Genomic DNA, 16,439 nt, shown 5'->3' with positions numbered 1-16,439 from the left:
ACATAAACTTTTGGCTACCTTACGAATACTGACTTGAATGATCTGTATATTTAAAGTAGCATCAATGACCCATTTTATGCTTGGCAGATAAATAGCTGTGTGGTGTAATGAATCCTGTCTACTCAGAACTTTCATACTTCAATAGAAATGTTCAATTTCATTTAAATTTCCACCCAACTTGAGTTAATTTGATTACCTAATTGACACCATAATAAAAAGAGGTTTTTCCCAAATTTGTCATTTGAAAAACACAGGGATGTCTTACACTTGCAGATTAAACAATTGCAGCTGAGGTCGACATTTTTTTGTTTTTAGTAGGGTTCATCTTACATAAAGCTATGGCTACTGAAGACACTGGTAGATTTATTTTGAAGGATTCGATAGGGCAGGGCTCAGCAAACGATACTCGCATTCCAACAGGCTCAATTTTTCCAATATTCTGAAGTGCTTGATATAGTATCAACTTCACTCACTCAATCACGTAACAGACTCATGCAGCTCTAGCAGGATACGTGAGAAACTATGAACTAGCCACTGCAACAGTCTCTTGTTCTGATTAAAATTTGACAGTTCTGTGAAACACAGGAGGAAATAGCATTAAATTCTATTACCTTACAAACTTTTGTTGCATTTGAACAGGTCTGCAATAAATGTTTTCATACATCTAGGGATACTATATATGAATATTAATGTCACTTTTTAATAAAGATAACATTCAAAAATGAAATTATTGTCCTTCAAAAAACTTAAATTGCTTTAGAAACCAGACCAATATTTTATTTGGTTATAGGACACTGTAATGATTTACTTAGTAGACTGAAAATAAGAAATTTGGTCACTGTTCACGTATTAGAATACTAGGTAATAACATTACTAGCTTTTCATCAGCTTTAAAATGTGGTGAAATTCAGTTGTAACGTGAAGGAAAGCTCGGCAATACAGAAGGATTGGAAAGGGGACAGTGACACCAGCCTGGCTGAGAAGGGAGCAGTGAGTACACAACAAATTTTGTCGTGTTGCCAACCATGGGAATCTGTCCACATACTTTGGCTTTTTATGAACATCTACAATATTTTAACTGCAGTATGCCCGAATCCATTTATAACTGGAACTGAGGTGACTTTAAAATTGGACAAACACTCAACAACAACGACAACAACTTCTGCAGGAGGTGGTACAAATCAATGGAGCCAGTGCCGTATTTACATGTTGCTTGTTGCAATGTTGTTGATGCTCCCTGTGACGTGACATCAGTATAGAAGAGAAATCTGATAGGTATTCTGGAAAAAACAGCTGCGTTCTTAGGTCCCACCATAACGACAACCTCAAAAATAGCAACACATTCAAAAGACAAGCCTAATATTCAGAACAACAATGATATAAATTTCCCAGTTGTGCTATTTCGATGATGATGATTAAAAAAGGCGGTACCAAGGCCATGGTTAATGTGCAAAAAAGGTAGAAAAGGGCCAAAAATCCACGTAAACCCTTTCTTTTTGTTTGTTTTATTTATCCTAGTATTGGCAACATGTAGACATCAATAAATGGTAGAAGTTCAGAATAGGAGCAATGTTAACTTTGTGACATTTATGTCAATAAAACAGTTTGTAATTTACACTAGTCAGAGTATGGTAAAAATAAATTTTTCACAAGGAGCCTTTAGAGAGAGAGAGAGAGAGACAGAGAATCATATTCAGGGTAGTCTTATACTCACGTAAATACCGTGCGTAACTTGTATATATCGATCCATTCAGCAACATCGATCTTTAACTATGAATATCAGTAATCACAACTGCTGACTTAAATGAATCAAAACCACTTTACAGTGAAACTACGGAAAATCCCGGGAGAAGGACTCCGCCAGCTTTCAGATACATCCACCTACAAACCTTGCCAAAGTGAGCACATTCCAGAAATCCTGCAGGATCTCGAGTTTCCTCAAATCCTTAGGTCCATCCCAGAACCTCTCACTGGAGTCCATCTCTCTGCTCACCACTACCACTCCCTGCACTCCTACCTTCTACATGGTTCCTGAGGTCCATAAACACAACAATCTAGGATGCCCCACTGTGGCCTGTTACTGTGCCCCCACAAATAATCTCTGCTCTCTGAGACCAACAACTTCAGCCTATTACCCAGAACCTACCCTACTACACAAAATATACTGACCATTTTCTCCACTGACTCTCCACAGTTCCTGTCCCTTTACTACATGGTGCCCTGGTAGTCACTTTTGATGCCACCTCCCTGTACACTAAGATTCCTAATTCCCATGGCCTTACCACTACTGAACACTACCTTTCCCAATACCTGAAGGATACCAAAGCAGCAACCTCCTCCCTAGTCGCTATGACCAAATACATTCTCCCACTCACAATTATTTCTCCTTTGAAGGCATTACCTACAAACAAATCCAGGGTATAGCTGAGGGCACCCTAATGGCACCATCCCACACCAACCTATTCATGGGCCATCTAGAGAAATCCTTCCTAAACACCCAGAATCCTAAGCCCCTCACCTGGTTCAGATTCACTGATGACATCTTTGCAATCTGGATCAAAGTTGAGGACACCTCATCCTCATTCCTCCAGAACCTAAACAGCTTCTCAACCATATGCTTCACCTGGTCCTACTCAACCCAACAAACCACCTTCCTAGATGTTTACAGGGTGTCTACATGGACAAGGAAAAATAATTCCCAGATTTTTCCCGGATTTCCCGGTTGAAAATACACTTTCTCCCGGGTGAAAATACATTTTTTTCCGTGTTAAGTGACAGTATCCTTTTTCCCTGCACTTATCAATCCGTTTATGGTTTTATACACCGGCGTAGAATTTCCCGGCACTTTAGAAAATGAAACTCAGGGGAAAAAACACGTTTTGGAAAGATCTTCGATGTGCAGCAACATATACAGCACACATTTCCGTGTTACGAAGGTATAAATTCGAATTCCACCAAACACCGCATGTTACTTTCCGAAGCATTAAAAACGAGATTGCGGCGTGCTTTTGTAAGCCAGTCACAGCTCATGTCACATGATCTCGCCAGCTGATGACAGCATTTGAGACGTGATGTAGTCAGCCAATAGCAAGATCACTCTTAAGTAGCGCGAACACACAAATAAGAAAAATTAATGGCTTAAATTAATGTATAATTGTTGCTACAAGAAAAGATTAGCTATCAAATATAATATTGGTCTCTAAGATTAATAAGCTGCAAGAGAAGCTAAGCTTCCATATATATTCTTGATCTTTTTGCACGCCATACATCACATAAATGTGCCAGTAACATTTTTTAATAACAACGTAAATGTCTGATCTTCTGGGCTCGAAATTCGTCATACGGTCGTCCCCAAAGAGTTGATTTTTAAATGAGTCAAACGCTCTGTGATTTAAGAAATTTGTCGTACACACTCTCACACAGTTTATCTTGCATAAAAAGAAATTTACTTTGAAAGTGACGCTTTTCGATGCAATATTCGCAATATTTTTTCGTGACCTATCACAAAGGTACGTTTCAGCTGTTTCCACAGAGCGCAGATAACAGGCGCGTCACTGCACTTGCGCAGCTACGACGACGCAGGAAGGCCGCATGTTCGTACGTGTGAAACATTAAAAGATCTCGCATTAAAACGAATCTAATGTAAAAAAAACTGTCACGTGACGCTCATTGGAGGCAATTTGTTGTTAAGAAGCACTGCACAGTCGTCCTAAAGCATATACTGTACTCCAGCCTTGAAGGAAATGACTTATTGATACATAACCAACACGGATTCAGAAAATATTCTTTTGCAATGGAACTAGCTCTTTATTCCCACGAAGTAATGAGTGCTGTCGACAAGGGATCTCAGATTGATTCCGTAATCCTATTTTTCAAGAAGACTTCCTCACAAGTGATTATTAATCACATTACGTGCTTATGGAGTATCATCTCAGTTGTGTGACTGGATTTGTGATTTCCTCTCAGGCAGGTCACAGTTCGTAGTGATAGACGGTAAATTATTGAGTAGAACAGAAGTGATATCTGGCGTTTCACAAGGTAGTGTCATAGGCCCCTGCTGTTCCAGATTTACATAAATGATCTAGGTGATAATCTGAGTAGCCTCCTTAGATTGTTTGCAGATGATGACATAATTTACCGTCAAATAAAATCGTCAGACGATCGATTCCAATCACAAAATGATCTAGAGAGAATTTCTGCATGGTGCGAAAAGTGGCAACTGGTACTAAACAAAGAAAAGTGCTAGGTCATTCACATGGATACTGAAAGAAATCCGATAAATTTTGGGTATACGATAAATCACACAAATCTAAGGGCTGTTGATTCGGCTGAATACCTGGGAATTACAATTACGAGCAACTTAAATTAGAAAGATCACATGATAATATTGTGGGGAAGGTGAAGCCAAGACTGTGCTTTGTTGGCAGAACACTTAGAAGATGCGACAAACGCAATAGAGAGACAGCCTACATTACACTTGTCCGTCCTCTGCTGGAACACTGCTGCTTGGTGTGGGATTCTTACCAGGTAGGACTGACGGAGGACATCCAAAAAATGCAAAGAAGGGCAGCTCGTTTTGTGTTACCACGCAATAGGGATGATAGTGTCACTGGTATGATACGCGAGTTGGGGTGGCAGTCACTGAAAGGCGGTTTTCTTTGCAGCGAGATCTATTTATCAAATTTCAATCACCAACTTTCTCTTCTGAATGCAAAAATATTTTGTTGACACCCACCTACATAGGGAGAAATGATCATCATGATAAAATAAGAGAAATCAGAGCTGGAACGGAAGGATTTAGGTGTTCCTTTTTCCTACACACTATTTGAGAGTGGAATTGTAGAGAAGTAGTACGAAATGTTAATTTAGAACTAGAGCCAGATATTTTGGAAAGCGAAATCCAGTGGGCCCTTGAAAATATGGCTGATAACAAAACTAGTGGACATGACGAAATACCAGCAGAATTGTTTAAAGCCACTGGAAAGGATGCAGTGAAAGTGCTGCACTCAATATGTCAAAAAATATGGATCACACAGCAGTGGCCAGAAGACTGGAAAAAAAGATCAGTAGTCATCCCCATTCCAAAGAAGAGAAGTCCTAAAGAATGCTCAGATTACCGAACAATCGCACTTATTTCACATGCTAGCAAAGTTACGTTGAAAATCTTACAAAATAGACTTCGCCAATATCTAGATTGAGAGCTACCAGAAGAACAAGCTGGATTTAGGAAAGGAAGATGAACTAGAGATCAAATTGCTAACATTCGGTGGATTATGGAAAAAGTGAGAGAATTCCAGAAAGATGTGTACCTCTGCTTTATTGACTACGCCAAAGCCTTTGACTGCGTCGATCACAACAAATTATGGAACATACTGAAAAACATGGGTGTACCAGATCACCTCATTCATCTGATACAGAGTTTATACCTTGACCAAGAAGCCACAGTAAGAACTATGTATGGAACAACGAAATGGATAAAGATTCAGAAAAGGGTCCGGCAAGGCTGCATACTGTCACCGTACTTATTCAATCTGTATGCAGAACATGTTATGAGGAATGCGAGGCTAGATGAAGGAGAAACAGAAATTAAAATAGCTGGAATAAATGTAAACAACCTCAGGTACACGGATGATACGATCCTGTTGGCAGAAAGTGAAGAAGAATTGAGAACACTCTTACTGAAGGTGAAAGACGAAAGTGAAAAGGTCGGTCTTATGCTGAATGTGAAGAAAATGAAAATTATGGCAACTACACCTACCAATTCGTGGGATATAGCAGGAGAAACCATGGAGGTAGTGACCACATTCAGTTATCTCGATTCCCAGATCTCTGCAGATGGCGACTGCAGCCATGAAATCCGGAGACGCCTGTTGCTCGGTAGACAGGCGATGTCAAACCTTGACAAGGTTATAAGGTCCAGAGATACAACTCTAGCAACAAAGATCCGTATTGTGAGGGCTACGGTCTTTCCAGTTGTGATGTACGGATGTGAGACCTGGACCATTAGAAATGCTGAACGGCGAAGAATTGACTCCTTCGAATTGTGGTGTTGGAGGAAACTTCTTAGAGTTCCATGGACTGCAAAGAGAACCAACAGATCAATATTGGAGCAAATTAAACCAGATTTATCCCTGGAGGGTCTAATGTTAAAACAAAAGCTGACCTACTTTGGACACACAATGCGAAGGCATGCCCCGCTGGAAAAAACATTAATGCTGGGGAAGATTGAAGGCACTAGAAGAAGAGGACGTCAGAGGATGAGATGGATCGATGGCATCACAGAAGCAATGTGTTCCAACCTGGAAGGTCTACGGCAGAAAGTGCAAGACAGGAAAAAGTGGCGTGATTTGGTTCATGGGATCACGAAGAGTCGGAACCGACTAAACGAATAGAGAGAGAGAGAGAGAGAGAGAGAGAGAGAGAGAGAGAGAGTGTACAAAAATGGTTCGATGAGCCCTCTGCCAGACACCAAGTGTGAATTGCAGAGTACCGTATTTACTCGAATCTAAGCCACACCTAAAAAACGAGATTAAATCAAGGAAAAAAAAAATTCCCCAATCTAAGCTGCACCTGAAATTTGAGACTCGAAATTCAAGGGGAGAGAAAAGTTTTAGGCCACACTTCCAAATCGAAACTAATTTGGTCCATTGTAATATGAAACACAATTTAGGTCGAATGAATGATGATACAGCTACAGTAGTTTGCTTCGAGTCATAAGCTTAGCAGTTAAGCTTTACCAGGTAGCCATTGCTATGCTTCAGGCGCTCCGTTTGTATTTATACGGGTACCCTTTCTTTTTTACGTTCTTCGTCTGGTTTGAATTGATTGTTTATTTTTCTTTGATCTGATAAGCGCCATTCTCTTTGTTACAGGTGTTTACGTCACTCTAAGCTGAAAATGTATTACTGTACTGTGTCATGCACTGTTAGTAGCATTCTGATAATGAGTGTTTACTGCCTGTTGCCACTCGCGGCATGGCTTGCTTTTGTGCACGCTACAGCCGCTTAAAAAAAGGAATCATCTCATTAGCGAAACAATGGCAAGAGACTGATCTTTGATATTACTTACACTGCTGCTTTCTTTGATAATGATCAGCAAGAACCAAACAATATACTGCATATGATAGAAGTTTTGAACGAGAGTTCAGCGAAAATTTTTCTCCGTTTGAAAATCTTTGCAGACGCCTCTTTAGTACATAACATTCCGCGCAGAAATTAGAGTCACCTTAGATTTAAAAATCTAGTCAATTGCCGTGCTTCATTTCTGACTGTATCACTATTAGGCATAAGAATAATACGAATTTAAACATGACATGATATGTATATTCTTCCGCGTTTGCTGTTGTCTCACTCTAGTTTCGTAGTGTATTAGGCAGACAGGATTTAAATGAGATGCCAGCAAACATGAAACAATACATGGCAAAATGTTTATATTCATATTATTCTTATGGTGAAGAGAATACTGCATGTGATTCACAGTTCATTAAAGTTCCTATTAGCAACCATCTCTTCTCACAGGTAGGAAAAAATTCAGAACGTAGAGTTGGCCATATTGACAAACATCCCAAACGTCTTGCCAGTCGGATTGTCACAGTACATTGAAATGCTGCTACATTCGAAGATGAACAATACGGAATTTGTATTTACTTCGATGGATAATGTATGAAAATGCATTGGTCGAAACTCGGGGCGGAGAAAAAAAGCTCGTCTTCCACCTTTTTTAAATTTATTTACTGACACAGAGGTTTTGGCGCCAGTATTTATCTTTGTGCCTGCAAAGCATGCCTGTGTAGTGCTACATATATTTGATGGCAGAAGTCAGTTGTGGCAGCACATACCAACATTTTTCAGAACTTCCGCTTATGTTGCACTTGATTCTAAGCCACAGGCGGTTTTTTGGATTAAAAAAAAAAAAAAGTGCGGCTTAGATTCGAGTAAATACGGTAACCATGTAGATGTAGACCCCCACCCAGTTGCCACTCCCATCATGCACTGAAGCTGTTGATTGCAATGCTGCCAGAGGCTGCAGTCAGGTGTGTGAGCTATTATTGTGATAGTATTTTTGTTGTGGCCACCCGCGACTCAGTGTCTTCCCTATTTGGTGAGTAGCAACTTTCCTTTTCATAATACTGCTACAGTGAGACTAAATATTATGATTTAGTCGTAATGTAAAGAAATTTTTTCTCATTTTGCGATCAATAATTCAATTGACAATTACACACAGACAGGAAGCTGAGTTTTTGTATTGTCAAAATTTGCAACTTCCGTTATTAATCATTAGACATATAAATAATTATTTCCAGAAAACATTATGTAATTTATACCTGTGAAGTAATTTCAGTTGAGATAGTCATAATAAAATTCATTTTAACTACATTCTGTTCTAGAAGTATCTGAAAGTTATGTATGCAATACTAATACAAATTTTAGGCACCAAACATGCCACAATAGTTTCAGCTGTTGTCAAGATTGGTCTATGTAACTATCAAGTTATTTGTGTTGTGATGAAATGTTGCACAAGTAATTCACTTAAGAAGTGGAGTTTTAGAAAGCGTCAAGAATTTATGAATAATTACTGATGTTGTCAAAAAGCAACAATATTCCAGTGACTTACTGAAACAAAAAACTTTGGACCTATTAATTGGAAAGCACAAACAAGAACCGAAACCTTAGCCAATGAGGCAACCATAGCAAGGTCTAACATTTGTCTGCTATGTAATGTTTCTGCCCTTATGAAATTGCATAAATATTGACAACACTATAGCTCGCATCATGTTGGAAGGCGGCCCTATTTTCAGCCTTCCTGCGCATCCCCACTGTATTTTCAGCCTTCTTGCACATCCCCCACTGTTAACTGCTAGTAGCCAATAAGATTCATTCTCTTTCCAAGTGGCTAACTGCGAGTTACAAACTAGACTGTGAGAATCTCTCCCACGTGCTGCGCTGTTGCCGTATTTTGCGACATTGCAGTTTCATTCACAGAGCGACCAAATTATTCATTCAGATGTTGATGTTACTTTCTTGTAGCAGCATAGATGTGGATGTGTATCTGTAAACAGTGTGATTTCCAAGTGAAAATGTAATGTGACGGCAATAAACGTGAAGTTCCTCACAAGCAACTTTAATTAAATTGCACACCTATGCAACACCTATGTAATCAACAGAAAATTGTGGAGTAAAACAGAAGTGATATCTGGCTTTTGCAAGGAAGTGTGATAGGCACTCCCTGTTCCTGATCTAATAAACGACTTAGGAGACAACATGAGCAGCCCTCTTAAACTGTCACATATGATGCTGTGATTTACCATCTTATAAAGTCATCAGAGATTAAACAAATCAGAAAATGACATATCTGTATGGTGAGAAAAGTGGCAGTTGTCTAAATAATGAAAGTCTGAAGTCGTCTGAATGATTACTAAAAGAAATCTGCTAAATTAGATTTACAGGATAAAACACACAATTCTAAAGGCTGTAAATTCGAGTAAACACTTAGGGATTATGATTACGAATAGATTAAGATGCAACTATCACAACGATAGCATGGTGCAGAAAGCAAACCAAAGACTGCAATTTATTGGTAGGATTTATTGGTAGAACACTTAGAAAATGCAACAGGTCCTCTAAAGAGACTACTTACACCACGCTTTTCTGCCTCCTTCTGGAGTATTGCTGTTAGGTGAGAGATCCACCATAGATAGAATTGATCGAAAAAGTTCGAAGAAGGGCAGCTCAATTTGTATTTCCGTGAAATAGGGGAGAGACTGCCACAGATATGATACAAGAATTGAGGTGGAAATCATCAAATCAATGGCTTTTTTGTTGCGGCAAGATTTTCTCATGAAATTTCAGTCACTAACTTTCTCTCAGAGTGTGAAAATACTTTGTTGGTGACCACCTACATAAGGAGGAATGTTCATCATAGTAAAATAAGATAAATTAGAGTTTTCAAGGAAAGATAAAAGCATTCATGTTTCAGGTGCGCTGTTCGAGAGGGAACAGTAGAGAAACAGCTTGAAGATGAATCTATGAACACTCTGCCAGGCACTTAATTGTGAATTGCAGAGTAATCATGTAGATGTAAATGCTTCACAAGCAGTCGAGGTAGTCTATGTCCCGCATTTATAACTTCAAATTTGAATCTGAGACCGATACTTCTACTTTGGACATCTTCAACACTCAAGAGAACTGGACAGAGAATAGTAAACAAAACTGATGGAGCTGTAAAAAACTCAGGAAATTTTGTTTTCGTGTCGCCTGAAAATCATCAAAATCGCAAGAAATCTGTAACACAAATAGATGGTTTTGACAATGATGTTTTAAAGCACTTTGTGTTTGAAATGCATATAACAAGGGAATACCCAACATCACAAAAACTTGTTACAATTATGCCTGAGCAAATTGGCTTCAAATGTAGCATTTCATCAATGTAAAGAATTTTAAAATACATTGATTTCAAACATGTTAAGAAGAGAAAGGTTGGGTTGGGTTGATTTGGGGGAGGAGACCAAACTGCGAGGTTATCGGTCTCATCGGACTAGGGAAAAATGGGGAAGGAAGTCGGCCTTGCCCTTTCACAGGAACCATCCTAGCATCTGCCTGAAGCGATTTAGGGAAATCACGGAAAACCTAAATCAGGATGGCCGGACGCGGGATCGAACCGTCATCCTCCTGAATGCGAGTCCAGTGTGCTAGTCACTGCACCAACTCGCTCGGTGTTAAGAAGAGAACTTTTAATTGAAAGAAGTGGCATGGAAGCAGCACGAAGCACTTCCATTATAGAGATGCACGAGACAAGAGGAGGAGGTAGTTCTAGAGTGTATTACTTTGATGAAACACGGGTGAATCAGAATCATTCCATGAAAACCTGCAGTAAAATGGGTGATGATGCTGGCTCTTCTTCTCATTTGGTTCCTGGTGTGTGTGTGTGTGTGTGTGTGTGTGTGTGTGTGTGTGTGTGTGTGTGTGTGTGTGTGTGTAAAGTTTCAAAAATATACTTTCACAGGAAGGTAAAGATGGATAAATGTCTTGAACATATAATCGTAAATTTACAATCAGATGGTTTGGACATGGACTCACATAGTAGATGGTATTACAATGTAGACTGAAGCAAAGTAATGATCTTTCTTGGTTTTAAAGATGCATGGTTTAAAAACTTTGTCAACATATTAACTGCATACACTGCACATGAGAACTTCCTAGCTTTTATTGATTAGGAATGAGTAGCCTGTGAAGTATTTAAACTATAATGTTCAACACTTTGCCCAAGGAAAAGTTAAGCTTTTCCTAGCGTACAGTATCACTTGTGAGAATGCGGGTGGATAAATTCATCAAACACCCCAGTATTTTGACATGTAAACCCCTGCCATTTTCATAGCACAAATTGGAAAATGCCTAAAAATGAAAAGGGGGGGGTTACCTGTTGAGATATCGGTGGGTTTCGACGTTATCAGTCAGCATTCCGTTGAGTTATTCTTAGAAGATGGCTAATTGTTAGCTTGTTCAATGGATCATAAATGCATTCTCCCACTGTAATGAACAAGTTAGTTTAAACTCATAATACCTGTTGACACCGAAAAATGTCATATCATACTGACAATTTTTATGATAGTCTTTTGCTCTAGTGTGTGCTACCAGTGATTTTTTTTTACACGTAGTGGTTTACACTGAACAGCAGTGAAACACATCTACATAAGCGCATCGTACACATTGAAAAAAATTATATGGAGCAGAAGCAGTTGTCGAACAAATATAAAGATTTCAGTTTGAGTTTGTAGTTTATTTTGTTACTTATTACATTTTTACTTATAATACAGTCCAAATTGCAATAAATGGCAATTATTGCAATTATTTTCAACGAGTCATTAGACAATCGTCTTTTTGAGAAAAATTGCTCGACATCTTCACACAGCTGTATCAGCTGTTCTCGCCTTCTGATGTCACACAGACTAATTGTTGTGAAGCAGTGGATACAACCTCAAGACTCAGAAGTAAGATTTCTCTCATGTAGACGAATGATCGAAATCTGTTTTAAAATGCATTATTCCCTCATAGATTTGGACGTAGAATACGATGTACCGAATGCAAATGAACCTGATTGTTGTCCACATTAACACAGTTCAGCAACAGAGACTTCGTCTACATCTCTGTGCCGCAGTGCATGTACGAACCTCATCCCCCCAACGCCTTCTTATCGCCCTGCCTCTATGCATGGAAGTGCCATATTATTTGAAGCAGGCTGTAGACCAGTCAGTTCAATGTAGGATATTGTCTTTCTGTATGTCTACTAACTTTTTGATACTAACAGCTATGTCACACTATAGTGTACACAGAAAACTTACTGCAAACGTCATTAATGCTCACTACTTGCAAAGTATGTATGGTGCCTTAAATTTTTTTAACTGTCAAATTAAATCAAAATAATGTGACTCATTTACAATTGCATTAAATGAGGAAGGGTGTCATACCTGGGTGGAAAGGCCTTCTCAAAAATTAAGGGGTTCGAGCTGGTTACACCTGTCCAGTACCATGTCCCTTGCAGAAACTAGTCCTTGAGTCGCAACTTCAGGAGCCAATTCATCTTCATCTTCCTCTATTATTACAGAGACGATAAAATCCATTATTTGGGAAAAATGTAAAACACAAACCCACAGGTTAATATCACTTTGCACACATAGTTGTGTACACTTGCTCAAATATCAAAACTGGCAGACATACCTGAAAGGGGGACAGATCTTTTATCAGATGCTGGCAATGATCCATTTGAATTATTACTTCCTCGTGTCCACCTTTCTGGAATTACCACATGCGAAAGCCTCCTGCACAGACTGGACCTCCTGCTGGGATTACGATATGACAGTTCTGCATTTTTTCCACAGTACAGACTCGTGCTGTGGGCCAAATTTTGCCCTGCAGAAAGATTGTATGAATGACAGACTAGTCAACTAATATATTAAATACTGTACTCTATTGTTGTTATGCAACTGGTAAATCAGTACACAAAATTGGCCATGACTAATAAGAGTTAGAGTAATTTCTGAAATTGGATTTGCAAAAGTGTCAAGGGTCAACATCAATCAACACTGAGCACAGAATGACCCAACCACAATGACAAATTCAAGAATTTCTGACAAATATAAAACACATGCCTATGTGTGTTGTGTATGCAAGGGGTGTTCTGGAAGACACTGCTTACTAACAAGGCCATAAATAAAACTGGTAATACTTCATCATAAAATGTAGGGACATATATAAACTAAAACAAGTCAAGCACTTATACTAGAGCCGCCAAAAGGACGTCCACAACAGCCGGCAGCTATGTTGCCAATGCTGCTATTATGCCATGTCTATCACCCGATTATGAATGTAAATTGTAGAGCTGTTGCAGTGCCGTACTACTGAAGCACGGAAAACCACTGACAACCTTGGAGAAATGAAACACCCTTTCTCTGTAATTAAGAAGAATTTAACGTTTGGAAATGTATGTTGAGAGGAAGACTACAATATTTTCACTATTTAAGTACATATTTTAATGCACTGGTTAATCTCTTACTTGTTATCACAAGGAAGAGGATAGAGAACCACAGTCTTTAATGCGATTTACTTGCATGTCTGGATGAACAGGTATTGCAGACAATAGAAAGTCATCCAAAATTACTTTGAAATAAATTCGCCAAACACGAATAACTTGGCTTCAGCTGTGTTAGGTACAGATGCACTACCTATTGGTGACATATGAAAATAGTAGAACATCTATACCTAACACAGCTGCAAGTAAGTTATTCGCACTCAGCAAATTTATTTCAAAGTCAATGAGAGCGTATTCGTTAGCCACATCTCCTATGTCACAATCACTATGTTCCCTCCTGCTTCTGCTGATATAATCTTTTCTAAGATGTGCTAAGAGTGTATGACCACACTGTTCTGTGTTGTGGGAGTAATATTGCCCAATGTCTTACTTTAAAACTTTTATTTCTGTCGGGAGAGAGAACCCAATTTCAATTGAGTCCACACGACTTCCATTGTACTGAAATGTCAATGATATTGTAGAAGACAACACACTACAACCATTTTCTTCTGCAATTTTGTCAATGACGTAAGAGATTATATGACATATGCCCTCATTATTTCCAGCATTTCTGACTCTTCCATTTCCCTATCAAATGAATCTATATTGTTGTTTTCTAGCCAATCCCATGTGACTTTCTTCCTGCTTCTGCATGTAGGTTCTTCATTTAACTGAAAGGAGTGTTATGGTCCACAATCTGATCTTATAGTGCAGTTATTTTCTTTGTTTGGCAGCAAAGGGTGTATGAAACACACTTTAAAATTAATTGTCACCATTTTTCCTCTAAAATACTCAGATTCTTTAATGTAAACAACGAAGCATTTAGAATAAACCCACTGATTGTTCCAGTCGAGTCGGCCAACTGCCTTTTGCAACTGATGCTTTGATTGTTTCTCATGCAGTGTCATCAATCCTTGCAGTCAGCCTGGAATGATCACGGGTTACTCATGCTTCATCCAACCATACGATTTCTTAACATTTGCATTTGGATACTTCCCTCAGAAAGCAGCATATTCTGGCAATGATATCCTTCCATCCACGCAGAATTCTTCTTCCACAAAATGTTTTCCATCAAATCCCTATCTTCTTTAGTATCACTCAAGGCTTGGTTTTTCCTCAGAAAAACAACTGACTATCTCATGTTAAGACCAGGAGCTTCTTCCGGGTGAGAGATTCTTTCCGTGTTTAACAGTTCTACATGTGTTGCCGAAGACCATTCTCTTGAAAATTCCCGAGTTCTGCCTTCTGGCAGCACATACTCTGATTTTTCCTGGAGTAGAAAGAGTGGCAGTACTTCTCCAGCACATTTCTCCCTCATTATTTTCTTGATAGAGTTCATTCTAATTTTCAGAGCTTCAACTACTCATTTGACAACTTTCAACAAAGGTGTAAGAGGGCCAACATTATCTTTCTTTCTCAGAATATCACTGTATATTACACATAGGTTTACAAGACTGAATATTTAAGATAACAACCTACTTTCCTGGGCTTGAGGTAGAAATTAACAATGCGCTCCATGTGTGTGAAATGCGAGGGACGCTCTTTCAGCAGCTTGACTATGGCAATCTTATTTCAACGATCACTACAAACACTTGGGAAAATTTAGAAATACAAACATTTATGTGATAAATCAAAAAATTTCTGAAGACAGGCTTATGAGGAAGTATAGTATTTTCAATTTCAGTTGAGGGGTACACAAAACATGACTACATGTCTTTACAATGTTACTCTGAACGAACCTTTACAATAGCTCAATTCGTGGCTGTCAGCAGCTCGATATAAAACATCGGACACATTCTCTGATTCTTCTTCTTGATGAGTTGCCTGTGACAACATGTTAGTTGTACACATATCTTTGTGTGAAGGTATGCATGTCTCAATGTGTGAAGGGGACGATAACACTGCAGCACTTTAAGAACTACGAGCAGACTTCCAAGTTATTCTGCTGCACCGATTTACTTCAGGATCAACTGGCATTAAATTTTTAATTGCAGTAGTAGCTCTAAAATAGCCACCATTGTCAAATTCTGCCTCTAATGACTTACTTCTATTAGCACACATTTCATTTACTACATTATCACAGTCTGAACTCTGTACTGAAGTAATTATTGAATCTGATAGTCCTGCATGTACTGGACTGGTGAGGTTAAGTGTATTGCTAACCTGTGAAGATAAGTTAATGATGTTACCTATTGACTTCCTATCCACATCACTGTTACCTTTGATTTCCACTGAAGATACTGAGTGGCTGAACTCTGCTTTTCTTACATGTAAATTAAATGAATGTGCATCATTTGACATGAGTGACCTATGGTACTCATGAGAATTGTTTGTAATAACAGAGTCTGAAGACAAATTTCTACTTGAGGCACTTTCATCATGGAAGTTCAAATGGTTCTTTTGAACTACAGTTCCTCATTGAAATGCAACCATATCAGTTTCAATCTCATCCACAGAAGAGAACATGTCAGGACTTTCACAAGTCATTGCAAATTGAAGTTGGCCAAACTCTGGTCTATCCCAAGTTGTGCTGTCACCATTGCTTCCACTTTCATTGTGCTGGGAACCGCTAACTAGTGGCACCAAGTAACTCTCACGATGTTGATGACTAGAACATGTTTGATATCTGTTCTCAATTCTCTTATGTTTAATTCTGACTGACAAAGGTATGCCTTCGACAATTGCTTTTACCTATATTATACACACTGTCACTACCAGACCTTTTATTAGAATCATGAACACTTATAAATTCCTGAACTCCAATAGCTTTCTCACGTACACCCTGACTCTCACTAGTTCTCTTAGATCTTGTGAAAATTGGCGAAAGGAAATCATCAGAATTTCGAGTGTTATCAACTTTGTCACGTCCATTCTTT

At 38.8% G+C, this 16,439-nt stretch overlaps 1 long non-coding RNA gene across 1 annotated transcript in view; it reads right to left on the bottom strand.

Moving 5' to 3' along the window:
* The window catches only part of LOC126143704 (uncharacterized), a 43,427-nt gene extending 42,853 nt beyond the window's left edge, over positions 1–574 (bottom strand). The window contains exon 1 of the long non-coding RNA XR_007529753.1: positions 474–574. This is a non-coding gene — a long non-coding RNA (uncharacterized LOC126143704). The remainder of the gene's footprint in view (positions 1–473) is intronic.
* Between the last annotated feature and the right edge of the window lie 15,865 nt (positions 575–16,439).

Source organism: Schistocerca cancellata, chromosome 2, assembly GCF_023864275.1.
Source record: "Schistocerca cancellata isolate TAMUIC-IGC-003103 chromosome 2, iqSchCanc2.1, whole genome shotgun sequence".
Classification (NCBI taxonomy): domain Eukaryota; kingdom Metazoa; phylum Arthropoda; class Insecta; order Orthoptera; family Acrididae; genus Schistocerca; species Schistocerca cancellata.
This window is presented reverse-complemented; position numbering and strand designations above follow the sequence as displayed.